The sequence below is a fragment of the Vespa mandarinia genome, chromosome 2 (genome assembly GCF_050613455.1).
Source record: "Vespa mandarinia isolate Hongniang chromosome 2, ASM5061345v1, whole genome shotgun sequence".
In the NCBI taxonomy this organism is placed as follows: Eukaryota; Metazoa; Arthropoda; class Insecta; order Hymenoptera; family Vespidae; genus Vespa; species Vespa mandarinia.
The window spans coordinates 15365675-15390000 of NC_140811.1; the positions used below are offsets into that span (position 1 = coordinate 15365675).

The 24326-nt window shown below is 38.6% G+C and overlaps 1 protein-coding gene and 1 long non-coding RNA gene across 5 annotated transcripts in view; both read left to right on the plus strand.

Annotated features, from left to right (window-relative positions):
- The window catches only part of MESR6 (misexpression suppressor of ras 6), a 450575-nt gene that overhangs the window by 150009 nt on the left and 276240 nt on the right, over positions 1 to 24326 (plus strand). The window lies entirely within an intron of this gene.
- On the plus strand, positions 12134 to 14702 carry LOC118441554 (uncharacterized). Of its 2 annotated transcripts, XR_014983846.1 has the most exons (3): positions 12134 to 12811; positions 13618 to 13705; positions 14375 to 14702. It is a non-coding gene; the product is annotated as an uncharacterized LOC118441554 (long non-coding RNA). The 2 variants fall into 2 exon arrangements; XR_004838151.2 differs by lacking the exon at positions 14375 to 14702 and having other exon boundaries at positions 13618 to 13970.

A 24326-nucleotide genomic window follows, 5' to 3' on the forward strand; every position in this document is an offset into this window, starting at 1 on the left:
GGAAAATGAATGATCTTGAGGATAATATATTAATGATTTAACGTGATGGGGTATCCGAGAATTGATAGATCAAACAGACGATTACTTCTATTGGTTATCAAAAATGGATTCATTCTGAAAAACCGACAAAATCCTATTCCATTTCGCCATTACATCTTGGTCGCCTCGGGACTCAAGCTGCTCGTCAGCGATGACGTTTCAACATCGCTCCACGCTCACTTTTCAATTTGCAGAGAAATGAAGAAGAGAACGTGTGGGACAAGCGAGAGGGTTTGGTATGAGAGAGTGGGTGAATGAATGCTATAAAGTAAAGCGAGATGGAAATTGTGAAGAAGAGAATAGAGGGAATGAGAGTGAAAGAGATAAAGAAAGAAAGAGAGAGAGAGAGAGAGAGAGAGAGAGAGAAAGATAGATAGAGAAAGAGAGAGAGAGAGAAAAAGAGAGAGAGAGAGAAAGAAGATGAAGGACTAGGAGAAAGAAAGAAAACGCGTGGCGAAGGAGCAGAAGGGGGTGGCCAAGTATGAGAAAGGAGAAAAGGCGGCCCGTTACACGAAAGGTGGTGTCTTCCACGTCCCCCAGGGAAATTATTGACAGTCAGCGAGGAAATGACGTCGTAAATACCACCTCGAGCCGAACCCTCCTCGTAAGAGCATCTTCCTTCCATCTTCGCCTTCTCGACTCGCCTTCTTCTTCGTTTCTACTCCTTTTCTTTTCTTTTTCTTTTTTGTTCTTTTCTTTTTCTTTTTTTTTCTTTTTTATTCTTCTTTCTTCCCTTTTCCCTTAATACCCTTCACCTTATCCTTCCCCCCCCCTCCGCCCCCTACTCGCTCACTTATTCACTCCTTTTCTTTCGTTTTTATGCTTCTCGGCTCGCTCACGTGGAAATTACACGTTCTACCATCGAATCTTTTGATTCGTTGATTTAATGTAAGATTTTTCAAGGTGACCTATGTTGACAAGGTCGTCTACGTCAGTCTCTCTCTCTCTCTTTCTCTCTCTCTCTCTCTCCTTTTTTTTCTTTTCTTTTCTTTTTCTTTTAGTTAATTTATACTTATTTAAAAGTAATAAATATCAACCATTTTCTATCTCTTTCGGCGAGAATTTCTGAGAATGAACGAAATAGGAAGCCCGGAAAACTTGAGAAAAGAAACGTTAGAATTAGAGTCATATTACCGGTGAGAAGGAAATTAAAAAGATTCGGAATGAAACGCAACCAGCGCGTATCCTTTTTCCCCCGTTTACGAAACTTTACGAGGCATTATTTAATTGGAACGAAAGGGACACCAACTTCGGCCAATAGTAAATTCGCACTAAAATATTTCTAAGGGAAAGAAGAAGGGTACCTATTGGCGCGCGAGAACGTTTGAGTTTCTCTCATTTTTCATTGTCTGCAATTTTGATTTCGTTCGTGTCATTTCCGGGCGAACGTTGTAGGTATTATTAAAATGTACAAAGCTTGAATTATTTCCAGTTAACAATGTATACGAGAAAAAGTTCCCCTCCCACTTTTTCAAAGAAGAAGGGAGACGGAAGTGACTCGCCTCTTTTGCCTCTTTCCTTCCTTCCTTTGCTCTTCTCCTTCTTTATCGCTGACGTTTCATCCCCGGAGCGATTTAATAGTTTTATAAAGCCGCGAGCCAACGCTCGACTCGTAAATTTCTTTTTGTTTTTCTCTTTTTCTTTTTTCTCGTTTTCTTGTTTTTGTTTTTCTTTTTCCATTTCTTTTTCTTTTTCTTTCCCTTTATTGCTTTTTTTTTTTTTTTCTTTTTTTTTTTACATACCTCTAGGTATTCGAATTGAAGGCATACCGTTGGTTTATTAAAAGACATACTCAATACGATACATACATAGTTTCAACAACGTTTCTTCCATCGGCATACCAGCAATAAAATGGCAGTTGAGTTTTCTTTCGTTTTACCTTATATTATTAGCAGTTTTCATATTTCAGACATCGATACATACATACATACATACATACATACATACATACATACATATATACATAGACATACACACATTTATATATATATAATATATTATATACAGTACATGGATCTATATCGTCGTCGTTGCTGGCTTAATAAAAAGTTCCTCGTGATAGGCGAGAGCACAGGCAAGGTATGTAGGTATAAAGCGAAAAAGGAGAAGAAGGAAGAGGCAAGGCAGCGCTTGGAATATTTGCACGTGGAAAGACGAAACTCGTCGCTTCTCTCGGATATTGCAACCGATGCCTCTCGTTTTCCCTTATCCCCAAGTTTCTTTGCCGCGTGAAAGAAGGAGAAAGAAAGAAGAAGCGCATTATACGTGGAAACGTTCCTCCCTTTCGCCTCGCGGCCACGGAGAACAGGGAGTTCTCGCTTTGGAAGAAAAGGGAGAAAAACGATGCCGAAGGAAAATGTCGAGAGGGAAAAAGATGTACGTACCTATATAGGAAAAGAAAGAGAGAAACAGAGAGAGAGAAAGAGAGAGAGAGAGAGAGAGAGAGAGCAGAGAGAGAGTGGGAGAGAGAGAAAGAAAGAGAAGCGTAGGCGGCTCTAGGAAAGGCGCAGAAGCGAGCGTCGAGGGCTAAGAGTGGTGGCGGGAGGGAGTTAGGGAAAGAGGGTTGAAAGGGGGTGGGAAAGGGAGAGGATAAGAGGAGGTGGGAAATTGTCAAGAGGAAAGGGGAGTGAAAGAAAGACAGAAGAGGGAACGAGCAGCGAGATCCGCCGGCTAAGGGTAGTTATTATAATAAATTTGTCGGGGGTTTAAGAAGCGGAAACAATTCAGAACTGCGAGCGACTCTAAGGATGTGCTTATCGTTGCTTTTATTCAAATGGGAGTGGAAGGCGACGAGCTGCGCCGGATGCGACCTGCATTTCTTTCTCCCTTTTCGCTCCTCTTTTCTCTAGATTTTCTTTTTTTTTTTCTTCTTCTTCTTCTTTTCTTCTCTTTCCTTTCTTTTGGCCAATTCACATAACCGATAGTTCGTACCATTTTCTACTCGAATCGATCGTTTATCGGCCAATTTTCTATAGATTTCACTATGATACTGTAAATATACTTTAGATAATATATATACATATATATACATATATATATATATATATACATATATATATATATATATACATATATATATATATATATACATATATATATATATATATATTTTATATCTTTCTAAAGGGATATTTATCGAGCGTCGATAATACGTTCCGAGTTGTTTTCAAAACGTTACTAGTCGTGATAAGGTCTATCTCGTTTTTTTTATTTGTTCCTTTTTTCTTTTCTTTGTCTTTTTTTTACTCCCTTCTGCTACCCCAATCACCGTCACTCTCTCCCTTTCTCTCTCTTTCTTTCTCTCTCTCTCTCTCTCCCCTTTCATTCACGTTTTTTCGGCCCCTGTACGCCTAATCTGTAAACCCTTTAATTAACGGCCGATGTTGGGTTTAACCTTATGATTCGCGCGTTTACAAGTTTTAATTTTTTTTTAAAACCTTTATCTCGACGGTCACACCCGACTAACGTCGACATATCATTAACCCGAACCTTTGAACGGGCAAAATAAACGAACGTAAAACGTTCGGTTACCGAGAACGGCAACACGTTTTTTTTTTTTTGTTTTTTCTTTTTTTTTTTTTTTTATTATATCGGAACGGTCATCGGCGACTTCTTCCTGTGAAAATAAACGATAAAATTAATTTCAATGCTTTTAAGGCTTTAAACGGTTCGATATGCAAACGGAGAAATTGAGAACGGGGAAAGAGGATACAGAGGAAGGTGTCATTCTTGGGACCACCCTGAATTCACGTACTTTATAATGTATTCCAGCTTGCGTGCACTTCTTTATTGCCCGTTAAAAGGAAAGAAAGAAAAAAAGAAAAAAGAGGAAAAAAATAAAACAAAAAAAAAAAAAAAGAAAAACAAAAAAGGAAAGGAAACAAAAAAGAAAGAAGAAGCGAGGAAAAAAGGTAAAGTGCGGAAAAAGAAAGAAGTGACCCCCTCCTCCTCCTCCTCCCCCCTTCTTCCATCCTTCTCCCATGGACGACAATGAACCAACGAAAGTTTTGGCTTGTTTGGTTCTGACCGCAAGTTTTCTCTCTCTCTCTCTCTCTCTCTCCCTCTCTCTTTCTCTCTAATTTTCTCTTACCTCTTTCTGTCCTTATTTTTTCTTATTTTCGTCGCGCACGATCTCCCCAGTGGATATAGTTTAGGGCCGCAATAAAAGTAAACGTCCGGACTATCTCGATTTACTGCTTAATTAAACGCGCGAGTCCACGAGACAACGAAGAATCCTAACCAACGAGAACTTCCCGTTCTTATTTAAACTTTACCTTAATACGTGTCCGTTGACCGCAGTGTGAACTTTTTATGGCACACCGAGCGCATACCTTTTGCGCCAATAAATGTCGTTGGAAGGTCTTTAGTATTGGCCACCGATGTATGTATGTATTTATATACTTATACTACTCGAGGATATGGTATAACCATTTAGTTACTTTGATAACGACCATGTTGTATTTTCTTTCATTGTGACGCTAATAATCGCAAAAACGATACTTCTTTCTTCTTCTCCTCTCTCTCTCTCTCTCTCTCTCTCTCTCTCTCTCTCTCTCTCTCTCTCTCTCTCTCTTTTTTTTTTTTACTTCACTGATCAAAGAATTCGTGGGTTGCCCGGAATTTTTCTAACGTGTACAAACGGATAAGCTCAGATTTAATCTTTCTCTTTCGTTCTACATTCCGCAGCTAACACGAAAGGTTTCTACTACGTTGAAGAAAAAATGAAACGCGTTGTCCTGGACGTACATACATACATACATACATATATATATATATATATGTGTGTGTGTGTATGTGTGTGTGTATATATATATGCATATATCACGTTTGTAAAACCGCAGTTAATGAAATCCGTCGAGAAAGTAACGAAGAGGGATGTCGAAAGGATTCATGATGTTTTTTATAAAAATTAAATTCTCTGTACGAAATAAAAATGGCTGGTACGGAAGTAAAGTACCGAGATTGTAGATAGGTAGATAGATATCTACGTTTTCGTGTGTATTCATGGAACTAGAGCTTTAATTTTTTTTTATTTCGTAATTTTTCGTCGTCTTATCATCGAAAAGTATAGAGCAGAGGTAATAGCAATGGTAGTAGTGATGATGGTAGTGATGGTAGTGGTAGAAGGTTCAGTATCCTAACGTGCCACCCGTGAAATCTTTCTATGAGTATACTTTCTATCTTTATCCTTTTCTCTCTTTAACTTAGTGTGGAAGCTGTGTCGGCCGAGGACAATGTCTCGCTGTGGATTTTTCGTATTATCTCGCGCGACATAATATGGGGGTTTATCTCCTGGAATCATGGTGGCTTAGAGAAGCGGAGCTTTTTTCTCTTCAGCGAATAGACGACGACGACGACGACGACGACGACGACGACGACGACGACGACGATGCTGCCGTTTCTTCCTCGAAGGCAAATCCTCCTTCCCTTGCTCCCTCTTCTCTTCTCGCCCTCATTGGAAGACAACGTCTACGAGCCCCTTCGGGGACTCGTGGGTCACGTATACGCTTCCGCGCTTCTCCAATTCCTCTTTCCACCCTTCCCCGGCCTGTCACGACGACGCCAGTGGATTTCACGTGACCTTTCGGAAGGTTGACAGGACTCGAGAAGGTTTCGCTCTTCCGCGAAATATTATACTAGCTCTGACTGTAAGAGGATACGAGATAACGCTCGGATCTTTCGGGAAAATGGAAATAGAAAATGTAATATGAGTGTTATCGAAGATGATTTCTTATGGAAAGCAAGTTCTATTATATATATTATATATATTATATATATATACATACACACACGTAGAATAGTTGAAGCGAAAGATACACAAAAGAAAATTGATTTGTGATATCTAGCTTTCTTTTACCTTCAGGAATATCAATTACACGAAACTTTGACATCGCCGCAAGCACAAAAATGTCATTCTAATCGATAACATCGCGATGTCGTGACACCACCCTTCCCGTCCGTTTGTCCACGCACGATTCTACCCTTGAGTACATCGCGGATTCAACCCTCGCTCTATATTCATTTTATCTCTCTCTCTCTCTCTCTCCCTCTCTCTCTCTCTTTCTCTTTCTACTTCTACTGCAGTTTTTCTTTCGTTTCGTATTGGAACTTTTATCCTCCCCGGCAATGTCGTCCAAGAAAAGCATTGTGCTCTTTTCTAGCTACCTCGCCGAAACTTTTCTCAGGCTTTTTTTTTTTTTCATGGTTGCGTTGAGAAGAACGCGAAATGCCTCAGGGCATCGAACATTTTTCTTTCTCTCTCCTTGTTCATCGAGTTTTTACGAATACACTTCTGAGGTTTCATGAAAAATTGGATGGTCGCGTTAATAGATTGTATAGTTTCGTCGGATCGTCAATCGAAATATTCATCGAATGATGTTCGATTCAAAGTCCGTACATTTAATCCATTTTCCGGCGTTTCGAGTCGACGAATCAACGGGAGTTCGCTTTCAATTAATTGAAAACGTACGAATGCTAGGCAATCTTTTGCATGGGCACAAATTGGAATCAATGGTAGGAATTTGAAAGGCAGAATTTCGTGAACATCAATCCTGTAGGGCAATTAGCAAATTATGAACATTAATAATATCCGACGATGATCACGGCGAATATTAAGTATAGTATATAGTAGTATAATTAATTGATCCGTGCCGTCGCACGTAGTGTAAATACGTTGGGTATTAGCTCGGTGGCTTTGTTCGACCGAATGGAAATCGGAATTCCAATACATACGTATAGCGAGCACGCTATCCAATGAATCTTTTCTATCGAACGACAAGATAGATCTCGAAAAGAGAAGGTTATTTAATTCTATAGAAAAATTTTTACATAGCGACGTAATAAAAAAAAAAAAAAAAAAAAAGAAAAAAACCACATAAAATAGCGCGATAAAATTTTTTTCTTTCGTTTCGACGAATTTGCAAAAACTCTCGTCGGACGAATTTTTAATTTTTGACAGATCCTTCGAATATCCTATGAAAAAATAGAAAGGTCGATACGATATTATCGAAAGAATCGTTATGGGCTTTACGACGAATCGATTAAGGTCAATCTATCGAAGAATGCGTGTCCCTCATAGAAATTGCCAGATGACGATGACGATGACTCCGATGAAAGCTCGAAACGATAGCGCTAAGGCACCACGCAGAGCCCTGCAGGATGCCACTCTGATATCCCGTTGAGAACCGACAATTCGTATAACTCGTACGGTTTTCAACGTCGTCGATTGCAGCTTGCGAGGGCGTACGTCGATCGTGCGATTCCATCTGCGTAGGTGGCGGAAGATGTCGTTTCTTTCGACGATTTCTTCCAGTTTCAAGATGAGCACGATTAGGCCAAATTAGAATTTAGAAGTAGATTAATAGTTTTAAAGAAGATTTCCGTCCGCTTTCTTTTTCCCCTTTTTTTATTTTTTTTTTATTTCTTTCTTTTTCTTTTTCTTTTTTTTTTTTTTTCTTTATCTTTCAGTTTCTTTCTTTTCTCTTGCAGGAGCATATTTTCGCCATTGATCATTCCACCTATCATTATTTTTTCGTCTCTTTTATTCTCATTTTTTTGTTTTTTTTTCTCTTTTTTCCTTTTTTTTTTCATTTCTATACATCCAGAATCGTACCATAATTTAAGTTTATAGCCTCGAAGGGTGACACATTCAATTGGAAGAAAATAAAAAGAAGGGTTCGTAATTTTTAGTTTGCACGCTGTAATATTCGTGTATCAAGGTTGAAAAGAATTTCCTCTATATTTCTTCTTTTTTCTTTTTTTTTTTCATCTTCCCTTTCTCTACGAACGTATACGGAAACGTTCCTTTGCTAATGATATCTCGCTAATTGCCGGTATCGAGGCTGCTATTCTGTCATCTGTTAACCAATATATACGTGCATTCGTTTTCTATAATATTTCGAAACATTCGTTACATTTGTTAGGGTTCAAAAATATAATTATAACAATATGATCGGGATAAAATGAACGTCTGTTATGCGCATACACACGAACGTATACGATATGTTCGTTATTATTCTTTCATTCGTTCCTTTTATTTTATTCAAATCGACGTGTCGATAAATACACGTAATACGTATATACGTGTATAAAGAGTACATGTATATAATCAACTAGAAAATCCTTTCGAAAGTTACGGCAAAATCGTTTGGCCGGTCGTACGCTACTCAAGTAAAACTTTGTTTTCCAAAGAGTCGTCCGCGTACCTTCTGCTATTCGCGTCGTAGCTGGCACAGCTCCAAACAACCCTGTAGAATGTTAAGATCGCATCCTTCGTTTATTTACGAATATTTTCTATCTGGCACGCATACCTCGTGCTTTCGAGTTATCGCGACGAAAGACGTTTATTCGGACGTTATTGCGGAAGACCAGCCTCTTCTGGCACAAAGATACGCAATATGCATACACGTCGTTTCTCTATCTCTTTCTCTCTATCGTGAAAGAGATCGTAGAGAAATGAGATGGGATTCGTTGGTGTGCGCATAAATTTTTACGTGCTTCTCGAATAGACTTATACACACACATATATATATATATATATATACATATACATGTATGTATGTATATATAAACGCACGTATCCTGTGCTTTGCCGTCAGAGTGCGTCAGGTGGTACCGTTCTCCGTTTCCCACGGACTTCTCAGCCTTTATTATATCATTCGATCACAATGCACATCGAAACGTCTCCAGATCGAGTAAGAGCGGTGCACCTGCAGCCGGCTGCAGCTTCGATTTGCGCCATGAAATAACATCGCTGTTAAAAACGGCACACCTACCACGCCAACAATGACGTTGCATCGTCGATCGTAGATATACGTTTCTCATTGCGATTCTTTATCCCGATATGCGTGCCTCCTTGCCGCATAAGACGGAATATTAGCTTTAGGCATACTTTTCCTTTATTTTCTTTTATATAATTTTTTTGTTTGTTTGTTTATTTTCTGTTTTTTTTCCCTTTCCTTCTTTCCTTCCCGAGAAAATGTAGAAAGCCGTTGCGATAGGGTCATTACGGTAGTCCTCTCGATATCATTTCTTCGTCTTCGAGAGAGAAAACGAAAAGGATCGAATATCTTCGTCAGCGACTATCTTCGGGCGCACTTAGCAATTTCCGGATAAAATTGGAACGCGTAATCGTTTGCGCGAGCGCGAATGTCGTGGAAAATTATAGTCCCGGCAAGTAGGAACAGGCTGGGCAAATAAATCGTTTTGAGTGGCCTCTAGGCTACCGGGAGATTCGTTTTGTTGGAACAGTAAGATCGACGCTGCTAGACTCGTATCCAAGCTTGGCAATTTATCAGTTTCTTGCTGCGCTCACATTAATAATGGAATTTATCGATCCAATATCGATCCATCCTCTCAGGACTGAGGAAACCTATATCATTGTGATCTCAAATCATCCGCCAACCGGTTGCCAACCATGCCGATCATCGACCACCACTGATTTCATCTAAAATTTATCACTTCTGATACGTATCTTAATATTTATAACGGTTCGAATCTTTGTATCTGTATTATTTCATATATCAAGGATATGAATTAATGTACCGTCGCCTATTTTTTTTTCTTTTTCATTTTTTTTCTTTTTTTTCGATCTATCGACCTAATCCAACCTCGGAGAACGTGTTTTCTCAAGCGATTATCATATATACTGAAATATCATAATTTAGATTAGAAGCAGATTATAATAATTATCATAAATGTTCGCTACGTTGTCTCGTCGTTTCCTCATTTTTCTCTCTCTCTCTCTCTCTCTCCTTTTTTCCATTTTCTTTTTTTCATTTTTATTCTTTCAAAAGGAATAGGAACGATTATTATTGCTTACTTTCTCTCTCTCTCTCTTTCCCTCTCTCTTTCTCTCTCTCTCTCTCTTTCTCTCTCTCTCTCTCTCTTTCTCTCTCTCTATCTTTTCTTTCTTCACCTTTTTTTTCTCTTTCTCTTTTCGAAACTTTGACCATTTTATCGCAGCTCGTTGCGTGCGTGCATGCGTGCGTGCGTGCGAATCGACGACTCGTTTCGTAAGTCTCGCTCCGATCTTTTGTGAATTAGTTTAGCCGTTCGAACGAGACGACGTGCGAAAGAAAAAGTGAGCGTGCAATAACTACTCGCGCGAGCGTCTACCTTTCTGTAACTTTGTCTCCTCCTCCTCCTCCTCCTCCTCCTCCTCCTTTTACACGTTTTTTTCTTTTTTTCTTTCTTTCTCCTTCTCCTTCTTTTTTTTCAGCGGGACGATTGAAATTTCTGGCACGGAAGTCGCGCGAGTTTCGCTCGACATTTGCGATGCGTTCTTCTACCGGTAGACACCGTGAGAATTCTTCGTTCGAATGTCTTATTCTTCGTCGTAGACGCACGTGGCCCGAGAAAGTATCCTCTTTGGTATTAAATGGTGATAGAATATATATATATATATATATATATATATAGCCTCTTTAAAATATAAATTCTAATTTTTTAAAATAATCGTGAAACATTCACAGCCTCTTTCTCATTGCACAATAACCATTTCATTGGTAATGTTGTTGGTATATACAATTCGAAGAAAAAAAAATATATTTAGAAGCGAGTACGAGACGACGATGAGTACGACGACGACTACGACTACGAGAACGATAGTATAGGTCAAACGCATAGTACGTAAGAAAGTTAAGGGAAATACGTTTGAAAGGAAAGAGGAGTATCTCATCGAGTAGTGGGAAACGTAAATAAACATTCTAAGCGTTACAAGTTGGTTTATAGGTTTCACTTTAGAGAACGGCTCAGTATTCCTTTATATAACTAGTCGAACGAGAGACGCGTCGAAGGACACACGTATATAATTCTCCGCTCTCCGCTTTTCACAATTTTTTTTACTTGATGATAGAGGTACATTCATATAGCCATATTATCCTTTATCCCGGTGTTAAAATTTTTTTTCTACAAATTTATCATTGTAACGTCATCAACTAATATAGGCTTACGGCTAAAGGAACGTTCGGTGAAGGTGCATCGTTTCAATTCGTTGTGCGTAAACTTTAAGAAAGGCTAGGGAAAGCATCTTATTAGCGATCCTAATGCATAATAATATTTACAAAATAGTAGTAATATTGATCGGCGGCTATCCAACATTCTCACGTCTTTCGATAATAATTTTCAAATTTATATTCAAATACATACATACGTGTTTACGTATATATATATTTAAGGTATGTACGTATGTATATATATATATATATATATATATATATATACATACATATGTATATATATATATATATATATATATATATATATATACATACATATGTATATATCATCGGTTAAACGCAATTGCGTTTGAACGTTGAGCAATCGTTGCGGTTGCAGAGAAAGAATAAAAGTTATTTACCTTTACCAACGGATATGTGTCAAAAGGGCCGGCCCTTTTTTCTCTCTCGTTGCAACCATGTAGGCATGCCAGTCCGTTAGTTCCACTTTTCTCGCGTCATGTGGGCCAACCTCATCTTTCCCACACTTGCCATCTCGCGGTCATTCTTCTTCTTCTCCTCTTTCTTCTTCGGGTTCGTCTTCGTCTTCGTTTCTTACAACGGCATTCCTCGGGTTTGCACCCTGCAATCTTTCGTGGCCCTTGCCGTTCGCTCTCCTCGTACTTTCTTTTGCCACGTTAATTCTAGGGCCCCGAAACGCATCCTCGAGAAATCGTACACCGGTTGGGGAAAGGTAGAATGCACGAAGGTGAACGCCACGGCAGGATGTCTACGTTCTAAACAATTAAGACGAGATCAAAGTTCCATACGATGCGAGGGTATCTAATCGAAATAAAAATACGTGAGAAAGTAATAGTAGGCGTATAATGGAACGATAGTAGTAGAGAGATGATTCAACGGACAATTAGAGTTTCTAGATAACATCAACGCTTTTTTCTTTTTTCGATATAAAGAATTTTAGGGCGGGGGGGATGGGTGGACAGGGCTGAGGCGTGGAAGAAATGAAGAATGAGGAAGAATAAGAAGAAAGAAGAAGAAGAAGAAGAAATGAGGGAGGCTATCACCGCGACCCTTCGACCGTGTACTCGGCTTAAAGTTGAGTACACACAGTTTAATCGACGCGAAAACGGTTTCTTTATCCTTAGAAAAACGTTCGTTTTTTCTTTTCTTTTCTCTCTCTCTCTCTCTCTCTCTTTCTCTTCTTCTCTTTTCTTCTTCTTTTTTCTTTTTTTTTTTTCCTTCCCGAAGGAAAGTCATTTACGTCTACACTGTTTACAGCCTATTTTTTTTGTCTCCTTCTTTTCCGTTTTTTTTTCTTTCTTTCTTTCTTTCTTTCTTTCTTTCTTTCTTTCTTTCTTTCGGCCATTTGTCTTACAAAGCCACTTCGTCCTTTAGTTTCTCGATCGTTAAAGTAAGGAAAATAGAAATATTTTATTGCTAAGCGTAGTTTAGAGAAGAGGGAAGAAAAAAAAATGTTCTCTCATGGTTCGTCACATTGGTGACAGAGTAAGAGGATAAAGACGTAGGAGAAGGAGAGAGGATAGCAGAGAAACAGAGAGAGAGAGATGAAAGAGAGGAAAGAGAGGAGAAGAAGAAACGTTCATTGTCATGAGGAGACGATGCGTGGAAACCGAGCCAGTAGTGGTGTGAGAGTAAATGGAGTTTACTGGGAGTGGACGGTATTCCCTCAGCCTCTTTTCGAGGGTCATCGTTTGTGCGAAACCGCTAAGTGGACTTTGCGGCACCGATGTGAACCATCGTTTAAATCGACCGATAAGAATAACCACGAAAACGGTGAAAACGGAGAAAGTGAGGTAATTTTGATTATTCTTTTATAAGAATGAACGACGAAGACACACGTGTATATATATATATATATATATATATATATATATATACATATTATGAATTCTCGATATACAAACACATATGTGTAAGTATGTACTTATCTAACGTTTAAGTTTACGGTCGAAAGGGAGAGGATTATTTTGCGATTCAATTATTCCGGTCTACGACTCAATTGTTTTAGATCTCGGTCACGAAGCGCTCGTGATCGGTCGTAGATTATCGATCGGCAAAGCTACCACCACCGCGAGCTAGCTCCAATATAAATTGTTTCAGATCGCATCGCGCCCTTTGTATCTTATTTCTCCTTATCATCGACTTCGCACGTTCTCCTTCTATATCTATGTATGTATATGTATATGTTATACAGTACTTTTAATGATCACCGATGTAATCTCCTTAGATGCGCATACCGAGTACGAGATAATACAAGAAAGGTATTCCGTGATGCGCGATCTCGCTTTCAACGAGATATCCTTTCCGATATTTGTTACATCTAAGTAAACATTCCTCGTAACAAGATATTTTCCATTGGGTTTAAAAGGAAAAAGGGTTTTCTTCTTCGTTTTTTCTTTCATTTTTTTGTTTTTCTTTTTCTTTTTCTTTTTTATTTTGTTTTTTTTTTGTTTTCTTTTATTCTTTCTTTTTTTTTCTTTTTTTTTTTCGTTTTCAAATAAACGCAAAAAATAACATCGTCGACAATGTTGATGTTAATTAAATAAAATGGCAAATATAAGGAAACGGAAGTTATTAATGTATATTTAATTTGATTTAGACGAGACTTAGAACACGATTCATCCGTAATTGGAAACCGTACGGCGGTCACTCGGGGCATCTAATTCCGGGTCCCAACCCGCATACAGGTAAAATAATATTCGGGAACACGTGCTGCGAATACGAGACATCCTCCTCGCATCCTCCTGAAAATCTAGGAGCTTGGTATTAGATTCCTGACAGCCTAGACGTCGATAGGATTTCAAGAAAGTTAGAGTGCGGCATATAAAAAAAAAAAAAAGATTAAAAAAGCAATGAAGGAAAAAAAAAAAGAAAACAATCAAGAAAAAAAAAAAAGAAAAACTTTCTATTTGTTATTACGATAGACTTTCCATCTTCTCCGAGTATTCTTTCCGTAAGACCGATCGTGAGAGCCATTATGGCTGTACCATGAAATTTTCTTACGACGAAACAGAGATTTTGGAGCATTATAATTTTTAGCGGTATAAAAAAAATCTTTATAATATTCAATGGCAAAAGAAATTTTTATTAGCTATTAAAAAAAAAAAAAAAAAAAAAAAAATTAATCTTTTCAATTACGAATGGAAAATAATAATTTATTTATCAATTTATTACGAATGTAAATTAAATTTTACTTAACTATTTTATTCGTTACGTCGTAACGTTATAATAGTTAAAAAAAAAAAAAAAAAAAAAAAAAAAAAAACATATTTGATTTAAAATCATGTAAGAAGGAGCCAACGATGGATCGTGCAAAAGCGACTTTCGATGTTCTAATGATCGATAGTTGTCCGTAGGAACGGACCATCTCTCCCTTCGTATTTCTCTTCTCATTCATTCCTATCACCGCTCTTCATCCACGACGCACTTCTCGCCGGTAATCAACGACAATCCGAGCACTCCATCGCGGTTCTCACAAAGACACTGCCGGACTATTGTCCTTTGAAATGGATGGAGAAAGGAGAGCCTTCTTCGGCAAAGCCTCGAGTCCCACCCCCTCTTTGAAAAGCGAGGACGCTCGTCGTCTGGTGATGTGGTCGATGCGGTCCTCATTGCGGCTGCCTCGTCGTTGGCGGATATAACGCACAAAAATATCACGATTTAACATCTAATAAGAATTTCGATTGATGAACTGTATATTTATTTTATAGGTATCATTAAAAATGTAATTAAATTTTCGAATTCTACGAGTGTAATCATTATATTTTCGAAAATATAACGATTACACTCGCTCGATATAGAAATGATAAATAATGCATATAACGTTTATATTTATTATACGCGTTATATTAATTGACACACGTGAATTTTTCATCGCATAATTTGTTTCTGCCCTGGTAATAAGTTTCGACCCCTCGCTCTTCCAAGAAATTATGTTTCAATGTTAATTAAAATGCTTGTCCAATGAAAATTATCTTTTTGATCGAATCGTGTAAGCAATGAAAGAGAGTGAGAGAGTGAGAGAGAGAGAGAGAGGGAGAGAGGGAGAGAGGGAGAGAGAGGAATGGTATTAGCACTTAAACTGTTTTATCGAAGATACTGATCGAGATCCAAGGATACGGTATGAGTATGTAAATGAGAGGGTTGTTTGTTGGTATCAGAAACTCTCTCCGAGTACTCTCATCCAACTGATTCACGATCCCGCGATGGACCGCTTCCTTTAACTTCGAGAAGTCGAGTGGACACGATTCCTCGATCGCCCCCGGGTCGATTTTCGAAACACGTAACTGCCTTGGCAGTTTGCGCTTGCCCTCTCGAGATCAGCGGCGTAGGATCGATTTCAGAGATTCGCCCTTCTCGTTTCAACGACGTGAGCGCGCATACAGATGGGAGTCTGTAAATGTAATTGCTAATGGAGTCTCGAGAATCGATCGATACGTTTACGGCCTTCTTCTCTCGAAATCGATAAGCGATCGTTACGAATTTCGATGCAACAACTTTGACGATAGATCGAGAGAAAATCAAATTAACATTCTTAATCGATCGATAATTTTTCTTCATAATATAGAAATTATGATTACGATCGTTCCTTATGAGATCCAATTTAGAAAAAGAAAGAGAGAAAAAGATATATATATATATATCTTTTCTCTCTCTCTCTCTCTCTCTCTATATATATATATATATATACATATATATATATACATAGAGAGAGAGAGAGAGAGAGAGAGAGAGAGAGAGAGAGAGGGAGAGAGGATCTTGAAGACAATTTAAATGGAGGACTTTATAAACGTGAAGAGGAGAAATGTACTCGTGTTGCTCCTATAACGAAATAACGACGACGATACGAGTATCCTGATAGACATACCTACTCGCTAAACTTCTCAAGCAAGATTTAAACTATAATGGTTCGCAAGGCACATTGGAAAGATATTTTCTCTCTCTCTCTCTCTCTCTCTCTCTCTCTTTCTTTCTCTCTCTCTGTCTGTCTTTCTCTCTTTCTTTTTCCTTGAGAAGGCTAGGCGATCAGATAGAATCTTTCGAAGTCATTCGGTGATCCTTCGATTCCTCGCGATCGAACGGAGTTTCTCGCCGGTATAAACTTGAAGTAAAAAGTTGGAAAGAGAGAAGTTTGTTAGATCGACGAAGGATAGACGATTCCAGTGGCTAGAGAATCGGTGAAGCAGCTACGGCATCAGCAACTACGGCAACTGCGGCAGCAACAGAAACAGCAACTGAAACAGCAACAGCAGCAACTGCAGGAGCAGCATTTGTCGTGACACGTTTGCTTGGATGTTGTGGCCCTTGGAGTGCCCGCCGGCTCCTCGCTTTCCAATGTTCGCTCGTTCACGATTCCGATAGGTCGAAGCGATTCGAGATTCGAGTGAGGATAACGTTGCTCGTTGTACGATCGTATCTGTCTGTCAGTCGGCTTGATTACGCCTTTGACGGTAGTACCGAACCTTAGTCCGGTCAATTAAAGTTTAACGTCTCCTCCAGTCTATGTCTCGTTCTCTCATCCTTCTATTTATCCTCTTCCTCTGTTCACTTGGAATAACATAGTTCGATGCTCAATGCCGAAAGGTATGTATAATATTGAGACATCGTAGGTGTTTTATTATTTACTTTAATCTCGTCTCTCATTTGCGCGTCGATTTCTTCATTTCTTTTTTTTTTTTTTTTTTCTTGTTTCTTTTTCTTATATTTTTGTACTTTTCAATGTACTCATAAGATACTTCTGATGATCCATATATCGTGGATACGTATATTCGGATATCTTGAGAATCTAAGGAAACGATTTAAAAACAACATTTTAACGTATGAGAAAGAAAATAGAAGCTCGAGGCTAAATAATGTTATAAAGTAAATCGTAAAGATGATTAACAAGGAATATTCTCGTACGAATTATAAAACGATCGTTTTTACGATTTTCTTTTTTTTTTCTTTTTTTTTTTTCTTTTTTTTTCCTTTTCGAAACTATCATATATCTTTTTCCTGCCAAGAGAGAAAATAAATCCATGGTAACGTAAGGTACCAGTCTAAACTAGACTATTTTTGAGACTAAGGAAAGTTCGTCGTTTGGGTACGGGTACACTCTCAGCGTGGGGCCCGTTCTTTTTCGTCGGTGACACTAGATGCCAGCTAGGGGAGGCCGTCGTCACTACCGCCACCGCCTCCGGCGCCTTCACCGCTGCCGCCACCGCCGTCGCCGTCGCAGACGACGACGATGACGACAAGCGTAAAAGAAGATCTGGACCAGGAGCGGGCCAACGAGACAAAGCGAAGCGTGACAAAAAGAAAGGACAACGTCCGATGAAATAAAGGGAAGGGCCGAATCCTCTTGGTGTTAGGTTACTCGCACAGGCTATGTCTTGACCCGTTGTTTTTGAAGAACACACATTTTGAATTCACTTCGTGACAACACCCGCTTCTTTTCTCGTCGATCTAATTTTACTTAAAGAAAAGAAAACGATAGGGGGGGGGGGGAAATAAAAAAAAAAAAACGAAAAAAGTAAAAGAAAAGAAAACGTTTAAATAAAGTTCCGAGAATGAAACGATCGATTGAAAAATTTCGAACGCACGTGAAAATGCGGAAATGGTTTACCGATTATGGAATGGAACGACCTCTGGTAGTGGTGGAACAAGGCTTGATTTTCCGAAACGGGCGACGCGCGATTTCACGGGCGTTAACTCGAATCGAGTCGAACCGTCGATGGGCGCTCGATCGCGACAAGATAAATGACCGTGTGTCCGGTCGACCAGCAAACCGGCACTATTCTCCCAATTATGTGGGGTCGATGGAGACCCTGGTGTCCACCTGTCGCCGGCAACGACATGATTGATGGACCACACGCGCGCTGTACGTGCCTTCTCGCGATTTCCTACCGATCCATCTTCTTTTACGGGGCCACCGATATCGTTTGGATACACACGATAGAATGAAAAGTAGTGCCTCTTTAGAAAAAATCTTTCCATTCTCTCCAAATATTTCCAATACTAACTCTTTCATCTTCACATATAATATAATAGTTTAACCAATCAATTTATTTTCAATATAAATCTTTTCAACCTGTAAATCGACAGACAGATCGCAGAATGATACCAGATGATTCTTAAATACATAAGATAGATATATTTACCAACGTTCTCTTAAATGATTAAAATTGAATGTTTCACAGTCGAGTAAACACGTGCCGTTGCCGCGGTGACTTTCAGCAAGTATCTATTAAATCGGATTGGTAAGGCAGCGTCGTAATCGCATAAGATTCGATTTTTCTTGGCAAACCGGTGACCCAGTTAGGCGAGATGTTTAACATAATTGTGCATTGCCGTCGTATGAAATATCGTAGGACGTTTTTATTCGATCGTGCAAAAGATGCCTACCGATTCGAATTAACCAACGAACGATAGACTTTCAACGAATAATAATTTCAAATCGAAAAGCCATCTGTGTAGGGATTAATACTGATCGATCGACTCCAGAAACCGGTCCGGTAACTTTTCAAAGCCTTTCGTGTTCGGGAATCGCGAAAGAATTAGAAAAGTGAGATAGACCGAAGGAGAACGAAATTGTCTTTCGTTATTTCGCGATAATAACGATAGGTGTTTGATGATTCGTTAGATCAAGGTAGAGAGTAAAAGGGGGATGAACGAAAGGAAGGGGATGGCGGGGTGGGAGGGGGAGGGGGAGTTAAGCGTGCGTGCGACTCAGCTCGACTCGACATACCAGAGGCGATAATAATAACCATTGACACCTGGTTGTTAATTGAAACGTGCCTTCGGCGGCCGTGCACCTTCCCACTTTAATCACTGTGATTATGTATTTATAAACGCTACTTAGCATTCGTCGAAGAAGCTTAGAACTTCTTCCGTCGACTCTCTCGGTAGCGAGCAACATGCCGCCTATTATGTTTTTATTAAAGGAGAGAAAGGACGATGAGAAAAGAAAGTGGAAGCTTCGATCATTTATTATTATTATATTGATCGTTTCATTTCTTTGATTCGATTGAAATGTCGAAACGATGAAATATAGTTTTCTACGGAAGAGAAAGAGATAGAGAGACCGATAAAGAGAAAGAGAGACAGACAGAGTTATCGAACGTTAACGGTTTAACTCTCGTAAAAGAGTCATGCGGCGAGTAATCAGCGGAAAAATCAACGAACGCACGGTGTTCTTCCTGATTGGAAAATCCGTATTTGCTGAACAAACATTATATCGACGACGATACCATTTTAATGGTAAAAATCGATGAACCAACTGAGTTAATTTGTTCGTATGCTATATCTATCAATTGATCGACGTGAGCATGGTTACGACGAAATTAATTATAGTCTACTACGTCCGAATGACGAAAGAAAGACAGAGGAGAAACGTGTCGATCGTAAGGATAACGAGTGAGAGATATTTTTATGTAGAATAAAAAGTAACAATATCTTTTTCTTATTTTAATTTTAAATAATGTAGACGTAAGTCATTTAAAAGCAATGCATTCAGATGTACTACTTATCGACGATACTGTTTAATCAGTCATTTAGATTCACCGTAATTACAGTGCGCAGTCACGTATATATTCGTTTATATATGTTCGTAGTTATGTTAACACTCGGAAATCGTATTCTCGATGCATACAAACATTGCAACTGCATACAATAACACGATGCATGCTATAAGACAGAGAAACGAAGAAATATATAGAAAAAAAGAGAGAGAGAGAGAGAGAGAGAGAGAGAGAGAAAAAAGAAAAAGAAAATAAATAAAATGGAATAGAACTCCAAACCAGACATTATTATTGTTACACGTAGTATACATAGTATATAAATACGTACCATGCGCGCGCGCGCACGCACACACACACACACACACACACACACACACACACACATATATATATATATATATACGCATATATGTATCTCTACAAATATATAGAAGAAACTCGCACGTAAAGGAGAACGGAAGAGCGTTCGTAGATTTATGTTCGTCGCCGTTTTCATTTTTCACCGTCTCCTTCCTACCGGCGCGGCGACCTTTATTATTTCGCCGGCTGTATTGTACGTCGTTACCCCGTTACGTAGATGAGAAATCACCGTTGCTTGCTCGTCGGATGAGACCGTGAATACCGGCGGTGGCGTACAATCGAGATGTGCGCGCGCACACTTCTGTAGGAGAGGCGGCAAAAGCGAAACCGACAATGGACCACGAGATTTCGACTCGAATCGTATCAATCGCTGTCGAGACACAATCGTTCCTCTGCGACGTGTTACCTGACCCTCTCTCTATCTATCTCTCTCTCTCTCTCTCTCTCTCTCTCCCTCTCTCTCCCTCTCTCTCCCTCTCTCTCTCTCTCTCTCTCTCTCTCTCTTTCCTGTACTGTTTCGTCTACACGCCCAGGAATTCATCCCCCTTTCGCGTTGTTGTTCGAGAACAGAACTACAATAGGGACCCATCGATACGCCATCGATAGCTCCAGGGGTACTTACCTCTAAATACTAGAACCTATAGATCCATTTCTACGCGTGCCTACCCTATTATAATATAAGTCGGGGATTAATCCTATAAATATATATATATATATATATATATATATATATATATATATATATATATATATCTGATAGGTTTAAACGATTTTTGATAATTATTATTATTCTTACGAGTAAGAAAATTGAGAAATATTCATTTGTTATATAAATGTAAGATTATTTTGAATATAGATGGAGTTATCGGTTAAAGGAAAAAAATAAAAAAAAAAAAATCAAAATATATATATATATATATATATATATAAATAAATAAATAAAAAAAGAAAGAAAAAAAGAAAGAAAGAAAGGACAAAAAAAAAAGAAAAATAAGAAAAGAAAAGAAAGGAAAGAAATTATGGAGGACAATATACTCTCTTTCTTCTTTTACATAAAGGGTTCATTCATGAATATAAACGAGTATAAATCAATGTCGAACGGTGTTAGAGGTATCGCGCGGAAGGTCGATGGAGCGAAACGTAGCCGCCTCGAAGGTCTTTTCCCCTCTTCGAGGAAAAGCATGGTGAGCAGAGAGCGATTGAGCGCAACGGGGTCAGGGGGGCTCTTGCGTGTTTTGCGGAATGGAGAGGTGTATATTTTTCTCCGCGTACGAATACCAGTCATCGTCGAGGGTCGACCCTCCTCTTCGATACGCACTGACGTTTATTGCATTGATATTAATCGATCAGGAAGGGTCGTTGTACCGTGGCTTATATTCTTCTCTCTCTCTCTCTCTCTCTTTCTCTCTCTTTCTCTCTATCTCTCTATCTCTCTCTTTCTCTCTCTCTTTTTCTCATACGTCTACCTGTTTGTATCGTGTTCGAGACGAAAAAGGGGGATGTTTGTTGACCCGAAAACATCGATAGCCGTAATATAGATGTAATATCGAAAGTCGAATTGATCCATTTCGATTTCGAGAACTCAAAGTGTAAAGTATAACTATTGATTCTTGACAAATCACTTTCGTGACTCTTTACTTGTCTCTCGAATAATGTATTGCCATTGTTATATCTTTGTTGAAATTACCAAGAATCAAAGTTACAACTTTTATCGTCTTTTATCGTTAAACGAACGATGGAAACAATGGGTGTTACGATTTATCGAGAGAAAAGAGAAAGCAGATCGAAGGTATTCAGAGTCAAGTTGGACGAGATTTAAAGCGGACTAGCGTAAAGAATAGTCAAGAGCCTTTTCAATGTTGATGGACTCTATTATACTATTGTGGAGCGACTTGAAAAGGCCGACGATGCGGTGCTTCTCTTGGTGAAGTCGATCAGATAGATATCCAGAGTTTCATTTCAACATTCGAAACCTCCGAGGAAGGATCGATCCGAAACAATCGTTTCTTCAAACATCTTAAGGCCGATTTGCGACCATAATACCACCGGGGGACTTTGGCTATTTCGATGCTTCTTTTCCGATCATTGTACATAGGGTGTTCGAGGATCGACAATGACAGTTCTTATATTTAGTTAAATTTTAACGATGTATTATTCGATCACGTAGTTATATCGATAATAATTGATAATAATGTTAAAATCGAGAAAGCATATCTTTTTTTTTTGTTTTCTAATTTTTTTTTCCTTTTTTTTTTTCTTTTTCCTTTTCTTTTCTGTTTACATATTCCCTTTCTAGACTTTATAATATCTTTGAGAATAACAATAAGATCTCGTCGAAATAAAAGGAAATATTTTGATCACCGTGTACATCAGAACGATGTAGATACATTGAAACCAAGCGCAGTAGAGTAGTCAGAGATGGAACAGAAGTGAATGCTTTCAAGGATCTCTTTGGATCTTCCGCCTCTCGGAAAGGATGGGGAATACCCCTTTCCTTTTTATCGTCCTTCAAGAAGAGCTTTTTCCCCCCTTTCTCTGTGAAGCCACCTGCTAGTCTTCCTAGTCCTTCGTTGATTTTGATGAGCCTGCGAGCCCTTTTCGTTTCATCGTATCGAATACCCTAATCCTCCCTATTAGAGTGACTTTGGTCAAATATCGGTCAGTTCTCGGGATCCAAGTACAATGCGCCGAATACAATGACGAGCTCTCGTTTATCCCTCGAGCTAGCTTTATTCGACCTCTTCTTTCAATCTAACACGATATGTCTACGACGGTGCAAACCACTATTTCTCTCAACAAAACCTACTTTCGTCATAGCCTTTCAGCTATTCGACAGGATTATTATTATATGATTTCCAGGTGGGATTCGTCAAGATATATAAACTACGTCTAATATGCGATTAAATACATATGTACGTATATATGTAAATATATGAATTTGAATAAGATAGAGATTCGAATATTCTTCACAGTTAAATTTTCTCGGATACCTTCGTCCGGACAGTAATATTCCTAACCTTGAACAGGCCGCAATTTTATTTAATAATAAGATTGTTCAGGAATTGCACGGTTTGTTGTGAAATTATGTCATTTGCAAATTGACGTATGCGTACGTAAGTATGTGCTATGTGTCTACATACGTACGTACGTATCTCGAACATACGCGGAATAAGAATTGCACGGCACATTTTCGTTATGCACGCATAAGGATTCCATCACGCGAGCTTTTCCACAAAGACGTACTTACGTACTTACGTGTACGAGCGTGCACATATCTGATCGGGTCGAAACTCTCGTATAATTGCAGCCCCTTTTTTTCTTTTTTTTTTTTTCCTTTTTTTTTTCTTCTTTTTTTTTTTTTTACCAACAGAGAAAGGTATTCTTATGTAAAGTCGCACCAATCATTTCTCTGCACTTTCACTCGTGCGCATCTCCTTCCCGTAAAATTCAACGAAATTATCTTTTAGCGCTTGTATAAATGAAATTTTATCTTTTCCTTCCGTTACTTCCTTCCTTTATAATATTTCCGTTCTAAGAAGATATTAAATACGTTGGTAATATCATTGGCGAAACTTGTGCTTCATATTGCGATCAATGAAGTTTTGTTTAAGGAAAATAAGTAAGTTTTAACACTCAGATTTATTTATTTTTTTTTTTTTTTTTTTTCCTTAGGAGTATTAGGGATCAGGATCGTACGAGATGCCGGTTCTTTAACCAGTTTTGCGAGTTTTCGTGACATTAATCGGTTACCGGTTTTGTATTATACGCCGCCCCTATCTTCAGACTTCCGTACACGATAATAATGATTAGTGGAATGAGGAAAAGAATATTGAAGATAAATAAAGGAAAAAAGGAATAGATAAAAATCAAATAGTTTCTTTCTAATCGATAGAAGTATACGTACAAATGTACACATACGTACACGTACGTATACAGACACATACGTTCCACATTGACACATAGACATTCGAATTCAATGTTATTTTGGTCGGTTCGTTAAATCGCTTTTCCAATTAGCACCGGCTCGACTAAAAGTCTGAATTTTCGAAGGCGATCGTTAATCATTTAAAGCTCCCCCGGCAGTACGTTCACCGATTTAGTAATTCAAACGCGGTTCATTTCGTGCAGCGAGCTCAATTAAAATTCTTCTCTCTTTTACTTCCATACGATGAGAGAATACCGGGATTCATGGAACTTGAAGAAACAAATCGAATCGACCACCATCGTTTAATTAAGAAACTTCACGATCGGGAAAGATCAAAGATTGGTAACTGTGATTTTAACTACTCCCTCAATATTTTCTCTCTCTCTCTCTCTCTCTCTCTCTCTCGCACTTTTTCGAAACTATCGATGAAAAGTCGGGATAATTCCTGACGAAAAATCAATGAACCTTGTGATTTCATTGAATTTGTTGTATGGCCATATATGTTGATATAATAGATTTTATCGT